Here is a 14,682-nt window from a genome sequence, read left to right on the forward strand (position 1 = left end):
ACTGTAGACAAGTTCATTCTTTCAAACAAATCATGGGCTTCCCAAAAGTTATTAAATTGATCAGTGGTTAAACAAACGGTGGTATATTAGTGATGGACTAAAATCTAGCCATCAAAACACACAAAAAATGATAAATGTGTGGCCCATGGTGGAGGGTGTGAAAAGAAGTGAGCTGTAGGCAAGACTTCAATAAAATAAAATGAAGACAGAACACCAAACATCTGTTGTTTGGTAAAAATCACAAAGACACAAAGAGATAAGAGTTGCATAGTTGGTACTCTGTGGGGAGGGTATTGCCCTCTTTTAAGATATATTAGTATATAGTAAATAAAAACATCACATTATCTTCAATTTATTTATGCTTGTTTCAGAGGACAAAATGCCCCCCATCCTCTCCAAAGTTGGCCCCTAACCTGCATTTTGACTATCTTCTTCCTCACGTTTGTGTGGGCCTGTGCTTCAACTGTCTCCAAGGGACCCCTGTATTTCCAGTGACACATGTAGTCCACTCCTCCCATTTAAAACAGAATCACAAATACTCCTTTATTTTAATCTTGCTGTCCCCTCCAGTAATACACACACACACACACACACACGCCACCCCCACCCCGTGCCATCCATAGAGACTCTGCTCCTACCTTTATCTTCCACATTAGTTGGAAAAAATGTCCATCCTTTCAGGAGAGTCTATAGGCCAAACCTACCCAACCACTACTTTATCCTGTCTCTTGGTCTTCTATGCAATATAACTATATTAAAAAAAAGTAGTTAAGGGATTAGCTTACCCCAGGTCACAACACTGATTTATAACAGAGAGAAAAATCTGAATCCAGAAAGCTTGACACCAGTTGCCCATGGCCACAAAAGACCCTTATGCTCCCTGTCCCTCTTCCAGGTGATTGAGATCCGCTAGTTACAGGCAACTGGAGAGGAGCAGCTGTCACCATCACAGCTGAATTGGCTTGAAGCTGGCTGGCCCAGCCCTGCCTAACACCTGCTCCATGCTCTAAAATCAGCCTTTGTACAGCCTGGCTTCTGGGAAAAAGGAGACACTAGGAGGAAATGGGGGTGGGGGGAAAGTGGTTCTTTTGTTAAAAGTCTTCCTCCATAGAACTTCTTTGGGGGAAGCTTAGACCACATATTTTGAAAAATCTCCTCGTGGTTATGATGTATAACCTTGGGTACTAAGTCCAGTCCAATAAGGGGAGGTACTAAGATATATCAGATAACCTCTAGGAAACTGATCACTACAGCAACTCTGTTGCTGTGTTAATTACAGTAGTCTTGGAGAAAAACATACCAGGGTTTAGAATTCTATCCCTGACACTTATTTGCTGTCTGACTCTAGCCCCATCATTTTACTTAGAGCCTCAATTTCCTCATACTACAAACTGGGGATACCACCATTAATTTCCCTGGCTTATGAAGTGTGCTTAAAAATTCACTGCACTGTGCCTGACACACATATAGTCATGAAATTTCCTTCTAAAGAAAAAAAAAATTAAAGTCTTCTATGGAAAATAACTGCTTTAAAAATACAATCAACATTAGGGAGCAGTTCCCTAACATACTCAACTTGTTAGGGAAACAAATCCCTAACACCAGCACCTATTTTAACTCTCCCTCTCCCAACACAGACAAGGCTCTAAAATTCTTTTCTCCCCTCACATCCACTCAATAAAAAGCTTCTTCATAAAACTATCCAATCCTAATGGCTCTGAGTATCTACTATTTATGATACAAGTTTTTTCCCCTAAAGAAGACTTTTCCTCTCCCATTGTCTTATCTGTATCCTTGACTTCATTAATGAAGCTTGAGAAACATTTCTGTTCTGAAGCTGATTTTACTGGTTTCTTCCCAGAGAACCAAAATTAGCCTAAGGCACCTGCCTAGCTTTTCCTATGACCACCGTGCACTCAAGCAGAACAAACTGGCCATGGGATCTAGTTTACCTCTTTTGCCTACTGCTCTGGTATAACCTTTGAAAACACTTTTTAATTTACTGTGACAGCAACTCTCCACTGTAAAAATAGCTATGTACATAAACTAAAGCCTGAAAGAAAACACAAAAAGAATAAAAGCGTCTGTGTTAGAGGGATGAGTCCTGGCTAGTTATTTCCAGAAACCTAACATTAAATACAAATTTTTACAAGTGGTTCTTCCACACAGATGACTGCAAACTGAAAGTTTTCAGGCCCCCGCTATTCAAACCTGCCACTTCTGAACAACATTATCCTTGCCTCGCTCCATTTCAGGAGTCTTAACTATTAACAGCAGTCTCACCTCCTTTTGCCTGTTCTCATATTTAGAAACTCTTCAGAAATATCTGATATCAAGGACCACTTCACCCTGAAGCCCATAACTTTCTGTTGACTGTTTTACCATTATTCCTTACCCACTCTCCCACCCCGGGAGTCTCTTGGAGTTTTGGCCCTGGCTCTATTACCAGCCCACTTTCCCCACCCTCTGAAGTGAAAACAAGGACTCCTAACCATGGGACTTCCAGGGAATGCCTGCCAACTGGGGTTTTTTATTTTAGAAGTGGTTCTCGAATGTCAGCCTGCACCACAACCCCATGGAGAGCTTGTTCAAACACAGTGGGCCCATCCCTGGAGTTTCTCTTTCAGCGGCTTTGGAGTGGGATCTTAGAATTTGCCTTTCTATCGGTTCCCGGGTGGATGCTGTCACTGCCAGGAGTGGGGGGCACACTTTGAGAACCACTGCTTTAGGCAGAAGAGAGCTAAACTTGGTTAGACCTGGGTTTCTCAACCTCAGTCCTACTGATATTTTGGACTGGATAACTGTTGTGGAGGGTTATCTTGTGCACTATAGGATGCTTAGCATCTTTGGCCTCTACTCAATGCTTATAACCACATGCCCCTCCCCCAAGTCAACTGTCATAATCAAAAGCGTCTCCAGACATTGTCAAGTGTTCCAAGTTGGGGGTGAGGAGAGGCAAAATCACCCCAGGTTAAGAACCACTGACTTAGTCAAGTTCCCTTTTAGTGAAGTGATGAAACCTCTTCCTCTTGTTCATAAAATGCAAATTCTTTTCCAGATGTGATCATTTTCGTTTAATTCATCCATGCACTCATCCCACTATGTGTCAAGCACCGGGGGGCTACTCATAGGCTGATGAACAGGTCCCTGCTTTTATTGCAATTACAATTAATAGAAGAGACAGTGTGAACAATAGGCTCAGGAAACTGTGGGGACATGGAACAAGGGGACACAGCAGGCGTTCTGAAAGATTATGATAAAGATGGGCAGGAGTTGGCCAGACAAAAGGAATAGTGGAGGAAAATTCCAGGCAGAAGTCACGGGGTCAACAAAGCATGAGAATCAGGGAACTACCAGTTGTTCCCTATAGCTGGAGGCAATCATCATTTTTGCCCTGTGTAGGAAGGGGCAAGGTAAGGGAAAACAATATTATCAACTCTTTAACCTTTCTATCTCCTATATCCATTTCTGATAATTCTCTGTCCTTCCTCCATTTGTACCTTACGCTATAGCCATTTTTTAAAATTTATTTTATTGAAGTACAGTTGATTTACAATGTTAATTTCTACTGTACAGCAAAGTGATTCTGAATATATATATATATATTTTTTTTCATATTCTTTTCCATTATGGTCTATCACAGGATACTGAATATAGTTCCCTGTGCTTTAGAGTAGGACCTTGTTGTTTATCCAAGCTATAGCCATTTTAAACATCTTTCTACTAACCCTGGAGCCTTATAGAATCACTTTCTCCAGGTGTCTGTATTAAATTATTCCCCTTACTTCTATCATGACACCCATTACACTTAGTTGTAACTGTTTTTGTCTATCTGCCCTTACACTAAGTCCACAATCTCCATTAGAGCAGGGAACATGGCTGCCCTTTCTTCAATGTATTTCCAGTGTCCTGAACAATGTCAAGCACAGACAGGCCACTCAAACTAAATATCATCTGAATGAATCATGTCCTCAAATTCTATATGTCCCAAACTGAACACTCACCAACACCTTCCTTCCCCAAACCAGGTTCTACTTCTATATTCATCCACCATCCCTCCACCTCCTACATACCCCATGTGCATAGTCTCATCAAAATCTTGGATACAGGATGCTTGGGGTGGGTGCACTGGGATGACCGAGAGAGATAGTATAGGGAGGGAGGTGGGAGGGGGATTCAGGGTTGGGAACACATGTACACCCGTGGCGGATTCATGTTGATGTATGTTAAAACCAATACAGTATTGTAAAGTAAAATAAAAAAAAATCTTGGCATAATCCCTCACTTCTTGTTTTTTCTCATTCCATATATTCATCCTGGAGTCTTCAATGAGAAGCAAGATCTATCCCCTGAACCTCACTAAATACTTCATCTGGCAGACAGACTACGGAAAGAGCATGGGGTTTGGGATCAAATTAGAAGTGGGCTCCTCTCACTTCTCCTTCTTAATTACTAGGTGATTTTGAACAAGTTATAATCTCAGAACCTTAGTTTCCTTACCTTTAAATGGGTTTAACAGTATCAACCTTACATAGGTTGTTATAAAGTTAAATGTTATGTTACTCAATAATAAATATTTCCTTTACCCTCACAGCATCCCTAGCAGGAGGAAGTAGCAGTCAGGAAGACATGTAAAGAGATAAATAAGAAAGTCAATAAAATGGGAAAGATTGAGAGGGATAACGCGAAAAGCCAAAGAAGAAATAAAAATTTAATTCCATGAGAGACCCATATTTACTTTCCTACTGTTTTCTTTTCTCAAAATTTAACATTTATGCTGATCAGACACACATTAATATCCAAGAGAAATGAAAACATATGTCCACCAAGAAACTTATATGCAACTGTTCATAGTAGTATTGTTCATAATAGTACATAGGTGGAAACAACCTTAATGTCCATGAACTAGTGAATGGATAAACAAAATATGGTATATCAATACAATGGAATTTTATTAGGCAATAAAAAGGAATGAAGTACAGTTATATGGATGAACCATGAAAACATTATGCTGAGTCAAAGAAACCAGACACAAAAGATCACGCATTGCAATCACATGATTCCATTTATATGAAATTATCTAGAATAGGCAAACCTACAGAGAGAGAAAGTAGAGTAGTGGTTTCCTAGGGTTGGGGGGTGAATATACTTAAGACCATTGAATCATATAGTCTAAATGGGTGAGTTGATGATATGTGCATTATATATTTTAAAAGATTTTATTTTTATTTACTTTAATTAATTATATTTTGGCTGTGCTGAGTCTTTATTGCCATGCTTTCTCTAGTTGTAACGAGTCGAGGCTACTCTCTAGTTGAGGTGTGCAGGCTTCTCATTGCAGTGGCTTCTCTTGTTGCAGAGCACAGACTCTAGGTCATGTGGACTTCAGTTGTGGCACATGGGCTCAGTATTGTGGCTCACAGGCTCTAGAGTGTAGGCTTAGTAGTTGTAGCCCACGGGCCTAGCTGCCCTGTGGTATGTGGGATCTTCCCAGAACAGGAATGAACCAGTGTCCCCTGCACTGCAAAGTGAACTCTCAACCACCGCAGCACCAGGGAAGCCCATGAATTATATCTTAATAAAGCTGTCTAAAAAGTATAATAGAAGAACAGCTAGAAAAATGGAAAAAAATATTTTTTTCTAATTATTTTCTTCCTATATCCTAGTAGACTGCAAGAACATCCAACCAGTCCATCCTAAAGGAGATGAGTCCTAAGTGTTCATTGAAAGGACTGATGCTGAAGCTGAAACTCCAATACTTTGGCCACCTGATGCGAAGAACTGACTCATTTGAAAAGACCCTGATGCTGGCAAAGATTTAAGGCAGGAGGAGAAGGGGACAACAGAGGATGAGATGGTTGGATGGCATCACTGACTCAATGGACAAGAGTTTGGGTAAACTCTAGGAGTTGGTGATGGACAAGGAGGCCTGGTGTGCTGCAGTCCATGGGGTCGCAAAGAGTCAGACACAACTGAGCAACTGAACTGAACTGATCCTAGTAGATTATCTTACATATTCCACTCTAAGGAATGCCACCTTTGACTAAAGAGAAATTGTCTTGCTATAGAGAAAGTCTCTCTGGCACTGGCCATGAAAAGGATTCACGAGCATTGCCAGACAGGCTGGTAAGGGAAAATAAAAGCCAGGTTTGAGCTGAAGCAAAGGTCAATGTCCTAGACCAGCTTTTCTCAGACCTGAATGTACATGTTTATCAACTTGGGACTTGTTTTCCCAGGGCTGGTGTGGATGTATAATGAAAGAATATACTAAAACGCATTACAATTGGTAACACATGATATAAATGTTGCTGTTACTCAGTCAAGTCAAATGTTTCTGAGGATGTGTGGGGTCACTGTGAGAGGAGGAAGGGAAATAGTAGTAAAGTTTCCTTTTTCCTTCTCTGCTTAAGGAAATGACAGCCACTTAACCTCACCGGGCCCCAGTGTCTTTAAATCTATATGTTAGAAAGCATCTGGCACAGGTTTTAGAATCATACAATCTTAAATGGCTTTAAAATTCCTAAGCAGAAAAGTCACATGTAGATAGCTGAGAGCTTATTCAGCAAGGTCACTTGGTGTGGAAAGATACAAACTCTGGGGTCAGAAATCTTGAGGATGGGGCCCAGGTCTAATACTTGCTAAGCTTTATATCTTTAGTAAATTCCTCAGTGTTTCTTTGTATTTGATAGGAGTGGGAAAATACATCTTGCCTGCGTCACAGGGTGGTGGTAGGATCAGCTGTGTTGACAGCAAAAGCATTTTGTCAAGCTCTGGATGGGCTGCTTCACAAATCTTTTTATTGCATATGTTTATCAGTAGAAAAACAGAGAAGAATCTGAAAAGAATTATATATATATATATATACATATATATATATATATATGACTGAATCACTTTGCTGTACACCTGAAACAAACACAACACTGTAAATCAACTATAATTCAATTAAAATAAATGAATTACAATACAGAGTTGAAAAACCAAAGTTTGAAAAAAATAAAACCTAAAACACACACATACAAAAAGAAAAACACTAATATGGACTCTCATGTATTAATATTATGTACATTATAAAACGTACAGGCTTCCCAGGTGGTGCCAGTGGTAAAGAACCCACCTGCTAACACAGATGTGAGAGATCCCTGGGTCAGGAAGATCCCCTGGAAGAGGGCATGGCAACCCACTCCAGTATTCCTGCCTGGAGAATCTCATGGATAGAGGAGCCTGGCAGGTTACAGTCCACAGGGTTGCACATAGTCAGACAAGACTGAAGAGACTTAGCACACATAAAACATATACAAAACAGAGGGAAGAAGCATGGGGTAAAAATACAGGATTAGATTCCATGGTATAACAATCAATGTTTAAGTTTACTGAAATTGATAACTATCCTATAGTTCTGTAACACTTTATCTCTATTCCGAAGAAATATGCACGCAATTCTTTAGAGACCTGATGCAAAGAACTGATTCATCTGAAAAGACCCTGATGCTTGGAAAAATTGAAGGTGGGAGGAGAAGGGGATAACAGGATGAGATGGTTGGATGGCATCACCAACTCAGTGGACATGAGTTTGAGTAGGCTCTGGGAGTTGGTGATGGACAGGGAAGCCTGGCGTGCTGCAGTCCATGGGGTCGCAGAGAGTTGGATGTGACTGAGACACTGAACTGAACTCAACTGATAGGGCCACGATGTATGCACTTTACACTCAAGAGGTACAGAAAATATACCGACCCACACACCAGGGCCTGCAAATGGAGTAAAATGTTAAAAGCAGGTGAATCTGTGTAAAAGGTGTAAGGGTGGTCTTTGTTTGCTTTTCTCTTTTTCTGGCAAAGTTTTGGTAAGTTTTAAATTATCTTCAAATAATTTTTTTTAAGTAGAAAATCTAATCATTGGGACTTACAGAATGGTGAGGTAATGAACTTGGCCCACTGTCTCCTCAGCAAAGCAACAATTTACGTGGTAAAAATTATTTTAAAAAATAACCATTTTAAGTCTCTAGAAATTGTCCTAAGTGTATACAGCAAATGGAAGAAAGAAAGAAAATACACTGAAGAAAGTCTATTAAATCTCAGTAAGAACAGTGAGAGTGGATGGCATTTGAACTACAACCTGCTTCTTATTAACTCCCCAGAGCTTTGTGTGACAGGGGCTCTACCCTGAGTAGACAAGAAGATGGGGGCTCCTTCCCTTCCCGGGGCGGGGAGGGGCAGGTTGCTGGTATTCCTCATTCACCTGCCCTCTGTTGCAGAAGTTGCATTCTGATCAGGAGCAACCAAGATCAAGTCTCCCTTGCTCACCCAGCTCACAGTTGCAGGGTAGAAACTCTATTCCAGGTGTAGGAGGACAAGAACACTGGGCTCTGCTCACCCTCACTCCAGCTAACTCCTAGGACAGAGGCTCCAACACACTTGTGATAAAACCATTGATAAACTAGGCATAGAAAAGAACCTTCTCAACTTGATTAAATGCTACCAAAAAAAAAAAAAAAACAAACAGAGCTAACATCATAACTAATGTTGAAAGACAACACTTTCCTCATAAAATCAGGAAAAACACGAGGTGTACAATCTCACATTTTCTACACAATACTGTCCTGGAAGTTCTAACCAAGGCAGTTAGGCCAGAAAAAGAAATTAAAAGCATCCAGATTGGAAAGTAAGAAGCAAAACTATCTGCAAATACAGATGACATGACCATGTATACAGAAAATCCTAAGGAAGTCACTAAAAAACTATGAGAACTAATAAATGAGTTCAGCAAAGTTGCAGAACACAAGGGTAACATAAAAATCAATACCATTTTCATACACTATCAATGAACAATCTGAAATGAAATTAAGAAAACAACTGCATTTATAATACCATCAAAATAGTAAGATAGGTAGGAATAAATTTAACAAAAGAAATGCAATTTATACTCTGAAAATTCTATATAACATTCTTAAAAGAAATTAAACAAGACCTAAATAAATGGAAAGACATCCATGACAGACAATAGCTAGTGTTGGCAAGAATGTGAAGAAATTGGAACCCTCATACATTTCTTCTAGGAATGTAAAACACTGCAGTTGCTTTAGAAAAAAAATGGTTTGGTAGTTTCTCAAAATATTAAACAAAGAGTTATGATATGACAGCAATTCCACTCAGTATATAGCCAAAAGAAATGAAAATATAATGACATAAGTTAAAAGTAAGAGACAATTTAAGGCCACAATGAGATACCACTATGCACCTAATAAAATGGCCAAAATCAAATACAATGACCAATATCAAGTATTGGGACAGATGTGGAACAACTGAAACTCAGTGACTCTATCATTTTACATTCCCAACAGCAACCACTTTGGATAATAGGTCAGCAGATTCTTAAAAGCTAAACATACACCTATCATGTGACACAGTCATTCCAGTCATAGCTATTTACTCAATAGAAATAAAAGCATATGTCCATAGAAAGATTTGCTCAAAAATGTTCACAGCAGCATTATTCATAGTACCCCAAAACCAAAAATAATTCCAATGTCCATCAGCAGAGGAATGGATAAATTAACTGTAGTACGTCCATAAAATAGGATAATAAAAACCAATGAACTACTGGTATGTACAACATGGATGAATCTCAAAATAATTAGGCTTAACAAAAGAAGTCAAACAAAAGAATCTACATAGTGTATGATTCCACTTACATGACTCTAGGAAATGCAAATTAATACAGAGTGATAGAAAGGACACATTGCTGGCAGTGGCAGGGGTGGGGTTCCCACTGGCTGAGAAGGGAGGAATTAATACAGAACAAGGAAGAAACTTTCAGAGGTAAAGGATACTCTCTTGATTTTGATGATAGCTTCATAGTTATATGCATATTTCAAAACATCATATTATATACTTTATTCTTTTAGTTTTATTTTTTATTGAAGTATACTTGATTTACAACATTGTATTAGTCTCTGCTGTACAGGAAAGTGACTTAGTTATTATATACATACACATTTTTTTATTGTATTATTTTCCATTATGGTTTATCACAGAATATTGAATATAGTTCCCTTCATGGATCACAGCCTTGTCAAGGCAAAGGGGTTTGTGTAACTCAATGAAGCTATGAGCCATGGGCATAGCCATGCTTATGACAGAAAGGTCATGGTGAAGAGTTCTGACAAAACATGGTTCACTAGAGGAGGAAGGGCAACCCACTTCAGTATTCTTGCCTGGAGAACCCCAAGGACAGTATGAAAAGGCAAAAAAATATGACACTGAAAGATGTGCCCCGTAGGCCAGAAGGTGTCCAATATGCTACTGGGGAAGAGCAGAGGGCAACTATTAATAGCTATAGAAAGAATGAAGTGGCTGGGCCAAAACAGAAACAGTGCTCAGTTGTGGATGAGGCTGTTGAGGAAAGTAAAGTCTGAGCTGTGAAGAACAATACTGCACAGGAACCTGGAATGTTGGGTCCATGAATCAAGGTAAACTGGACAAGGTCAAGCAGGAGATGGCAACATTGAACACTGACATCTTAGGAATCAGTGAGCTAAAATGGACAGGAATGGGTGAATTTAATTCAGATAACCATTATATCTACTACTATGGTTAAGAATCCCTTAGAAGAAATGGAGCGGCCTTCATAGTCAACAAAAGAGTCTGAAATGCAGTACTTGGATGCAATCTCAAAAATGACAGAATGATCTGGGTTCATTTCCAAGGTAAACCATTTAATATCACAGTAATCCAAGTCTATGCCCCAACCACTAATGCTGAAGAAGCTGAACTCGAATGGTTCTATGAAGACCTACAACACCTTCTAGAACTAACACCAAAAAAAAGATATCCTTTTCATCATAGGGGACTAGAATAACAGGCAAGTTTAGCCTTAGAGTACAAAATGAAGCAGAGCAAAGGCTATGAGAGTTATATCAAGAGAACATGCTGGTCACAGCAAACACTCTTTTCCAAAAATACAAGAGACAACTCTACACATGGACATCACCAGATGGTCAATATAGAAATCAGGTTGATTTTATTCTTTGCAGCCAAAGATGGGGAAGCTCTATACAGTCAGCAAAAACAATACCTGAAGCTGACTGTAACTTAGATCATCAGCTTCTTATTGCAAAATTCAGGTTTACATTGAAGAAAGTAGGGAAAAACTACTAGGCAATTCACGTATGACCTAAATCAAATCCCTTATGAATATACAGTAGAAGTGATGAATAAATTCAAGGAATTAGATCTGATAGAGTGCCACAAGAACTATGGATGAACATTCATAACATAACATACAGGAGGCAGTGACCAAAACCATCCCAAAGAAAAAAGAATGAAAGAAGGCAAAGTGGTTGTCTGAGGAAGCTTTACAAATAGCTGAGGAAAGAAGAGAAGCAAAAGGCAAGGGAGAAAGGGAAAGATATACCCAACTGAATGTAGAGTTCCAGAGAATAGCAAGGAAAGATTAGAAGGTCTTCTTAAGTGAACAATGCTAATAGAGAAAAACAAAAATGGGAAAGACTAGAGATCTCTTCAAGAAAATTGGAGATAGCAAGGGAATATTTCATGCAAGGATGGGCACGATAAAGGCCAGAAATGACAAGGATCTAACAGAAGCAGAAGTGATTAAGAGGAGATGGCAAGAATACACAGGAAAACTATACAGAAAAGATCTTTATGACCCAGATAACCACGATGGTATGATCACTCACTGAGAGCCAGAATCTTGGAGTGTGAAATCAAGCGGGCCCTAGGAAGCATTACTACAAACAAAGCTACTAGAGGTGATGGAATTCTAGCTGAGTTATTTAAAATCCTAAAAGATGATACTACTGAAGTGCTACACTCAAACTGTCAGTAAATCTGGAAAACTCAGCAGTGGCCACAGGACTGGAAAAGGTCAGTTTTCATTCCAATCCCAAAGAAGAATAACGCCAAAGAATGTTCAAACTACCGTACAACTACACTCACTTCACATGTTAGCAAGGTTATGCTCAAAATCCTTCAAGCCAGACTTCAGCAGTACCTGAACCGAGAACTTTAAGATGTATAAGCTGGGTTTTGAAGAGGCAGAGGAATCAGAGATCAAATTGCCAACATTCGCTGGATCATGGAGAAAGCAGGGAAATTTCAGAAAAACATCTACTTCTGCTTCATTGGGCTTCCCTGGTGGCTCAGAAGGTAAAGCATCTGCCTGCAATGCAAGAGACCTAGGTTCGATCCCTGGGTTGGGAAGATCCCCTGGAGAAGGAAATGGCAACCCACTCCAGTATTCTTGCCTGGAAAATCCCATGGACAGAGGAGCCTGGTAGGCTATAGTCCACAGGGTGGCAAACAGTCAGACATGACTGAGCAACTTCACTTTCCTTTTCTTTTCCTTTTCTGTTCATTTTTTTTTGTTCAGTAACCAAGTTGTGTCCCACTCTTTGTGACCCCATGGACTGCAGCACACCAGACTCCTCTGTCCTCCACTATCTCCTGGAGTCTGCCCAAGTTCATGTCCATTGAATCAATGATGCCTCCAACTATCTCATCCTCTGTCACTCTCTTGTCCTTCTGTCTTCAGTCTTTCCCAGCATCAGGGTGTTTTTCAATGAGTCGGCTCTTTGCATCAGGTGGCCAAAGTATTGGAGCTTCAGCTTCAGCATCAGTCCTTCCAATAAGGGACTTCCTTTAGGACTGACTAGTTTGATCTGCTTCTGCTTCATTAGCTATGCTAAAGCCTTTGATTGTGTGGATCACAACGAACTGTGGAAAATTCTTAGAGATGAGAATATCAGACTACCTTACCTGTCTCCTGACCTGTATGCAGGTCAAGAAGCAACAGTTAGAACCGGATATAGAACAACAGATTGATTCAAAATTGGAAAAGGAGTACAACAAGGCTGTATACTGTCACCCTGCTCATTTACTTATATGCTGAATACATCCTGCAAAATGCCAAGCTGGATGAATCACAAGCTGGAATCAAGACTGCCAGGAGAAATATCAATAACCTCAGATATGCATAAGATATCACTCTAATGACAGAAAGTGAAGAGGAACTAAAGAGCCTCTTGATGAAAGTGAAAGAAGAGAGTAAAAAAGCTGGCTTGAAACTCAACATTCAAAAAACTAAGATAATGGCATCCAGTCCCATCATTTCAAGGCAAACAGAAGGGGAAAAAGTAGAAGCAGTGGTAGATTTTATTTTCTTGGGCTCTAAAATCACTGTAGATGGTGACTGCAGCCATGAAATTAAAGATGTTTGCTCCTTGGAAGAAAAGCTATGACAAACCTAGACAGCATATTAAAAAGCAGAGACATCACTTTGCCAACAAAGGTCCATATAGTCAAAGCTATGGTTTTTCCAGTAGTCATGTATGGACAAGAGAGTTGGACCATAAAGAAGGCTGAGTGCCAGAGAACTGATGCTTTCAAACTGTGGTGCTGGAGAAGATTCTTGAGAGTCCTCTGGACAGCAAGGAGATCAAACCATAAATCCTAAAGGAAACCAATCCTGACTATTCATTGGAAAGACTGATGCTGAACCTGAAGCTCCAATACTTTGGCCACCTGATGTGAAGAGCCAACCTAATGGAAAAGACCCTGATGCGGGAAAGTTTGAGAGCATGAGGAGAAGGGGGCAACAGAGGATGAGATGGTTGGATGGCATCACCAATTCAATGGACAGGAATCTGAGAACTCTGGGAGATAGTAGAGGACAGGTGTGCTGCAGTCCATGGGGTCACAAAGAGTGGGACACAACTTAGGGACTGAACAACAACAAACTGAATACAGTTCCCTGTGTGTACAGTAGGACCTTGCTGTTTATCCATCCTATGTAGAACAGTTTACCCCTGCTAATTCAATACTCCCAGTCTTTCCCTTCCCCACCCTGCTCCCTATACTTTAAATGTGTCATTTATACTTTTATTGTGTGTCATTATGTCTCAATAAAGCTGATAAAACAGAGATAAAAATCACATGCTCTCAAAGCCAGACAGAATCTTACAAATCATTAAACCAATCCTAGGCATATCCTTCGGCCCCTTTGTCACTTTGATGCTCCTGGTTTAAGCTGAGGAATATGACCCCACGTGTTCACCTTCCAAGTAGAATGAGCAGCACAAGACAACACAAAACAGATCTATTTCAGTTCCCCTTCTGGGTGTCTGGGAAGCACATATATTTGTTGTATGTGACATAATTTTCCATGAACCTATTGATAAAGTTCAGGAAAGGTTTTTCCTTGAACCTGAGACGCTTAGTCACTAACAGCCTAAGACAAGATAAAGTCATCCCATGTGGGGTTTGTAGGGAGCTGCTGAGGAGGCAATGGAAGAGAGGGCTTGTGGAACTGAACGCTCTGATGACTGAAGAAATGAGCCTTGGAGACAAGTACCTGGCTCATAGTAAGTACTCAAAAATAAGTTAAAAATAATATAATAAAAACAAAATTAAAAAATAAATACTGATAACTCAGAATTTATCATAATCTGGATTATAGCTAGGTACAAAAAAACCTTCACATAGGGACAAAAGAGTCCAATAAACAAGTCAATAGCATAAGCAAGATTTCAGGGGACATGACAAATTCAATTATGCTAATTAAACTTACAGGTTCTTCAGGAAGAATCTATTTGCAGTTGATACCGGTAGTACAGACTGCCTGTATTTCAAATCATAACATCATGACTTAGTATACTGTAACATT

The 14,682-nt window shown here is 39.7% G+C and overlaps 1 protein-coding gene across 4 annotated transcripts in view; it reads right to left on the minus strand.

The window, feature by feature from the left end:
- CLCN5 (chloride voltage-gated channel 5) overlaps positions 1-14,682 on the minus strand; it is a 204,479-nt gene that overhangs the window by 148,312 nt on the left and 41,485 nt on the right. The window contains exon 1 of one of the 4 annotated variants that reach the window (XM_070291700.1): positions 639-888. The exons of 2 other annotated variants lie outside the window; for them this stretch is intronic. The gene's annotated coding sequence lies outside the window, so the exon portion shown is untranslated. Of the gene's footprint in view, positions 1-638; positions 889-14,682 lie in introns of those variants that run through there. One more of the 4 variants, XM_070291697.1, reaches the window with a different exon arrangement.

This window comes from Ovis canadensis, chromosome X, assembly GCF_042477335.2.
Source record: "Ovis canadensis isolate MfBH-ARS-UI-01 breed Bighorn chromosome X, ARS-UI_OviCan_v2, whole genome shotgun sequence".
Lineage (NCBI taxonomy): Eukaryota > Metazoa > Chordata > Mammalia > Artiodactyla > Bovidae > Ovis > Ovis canadensis.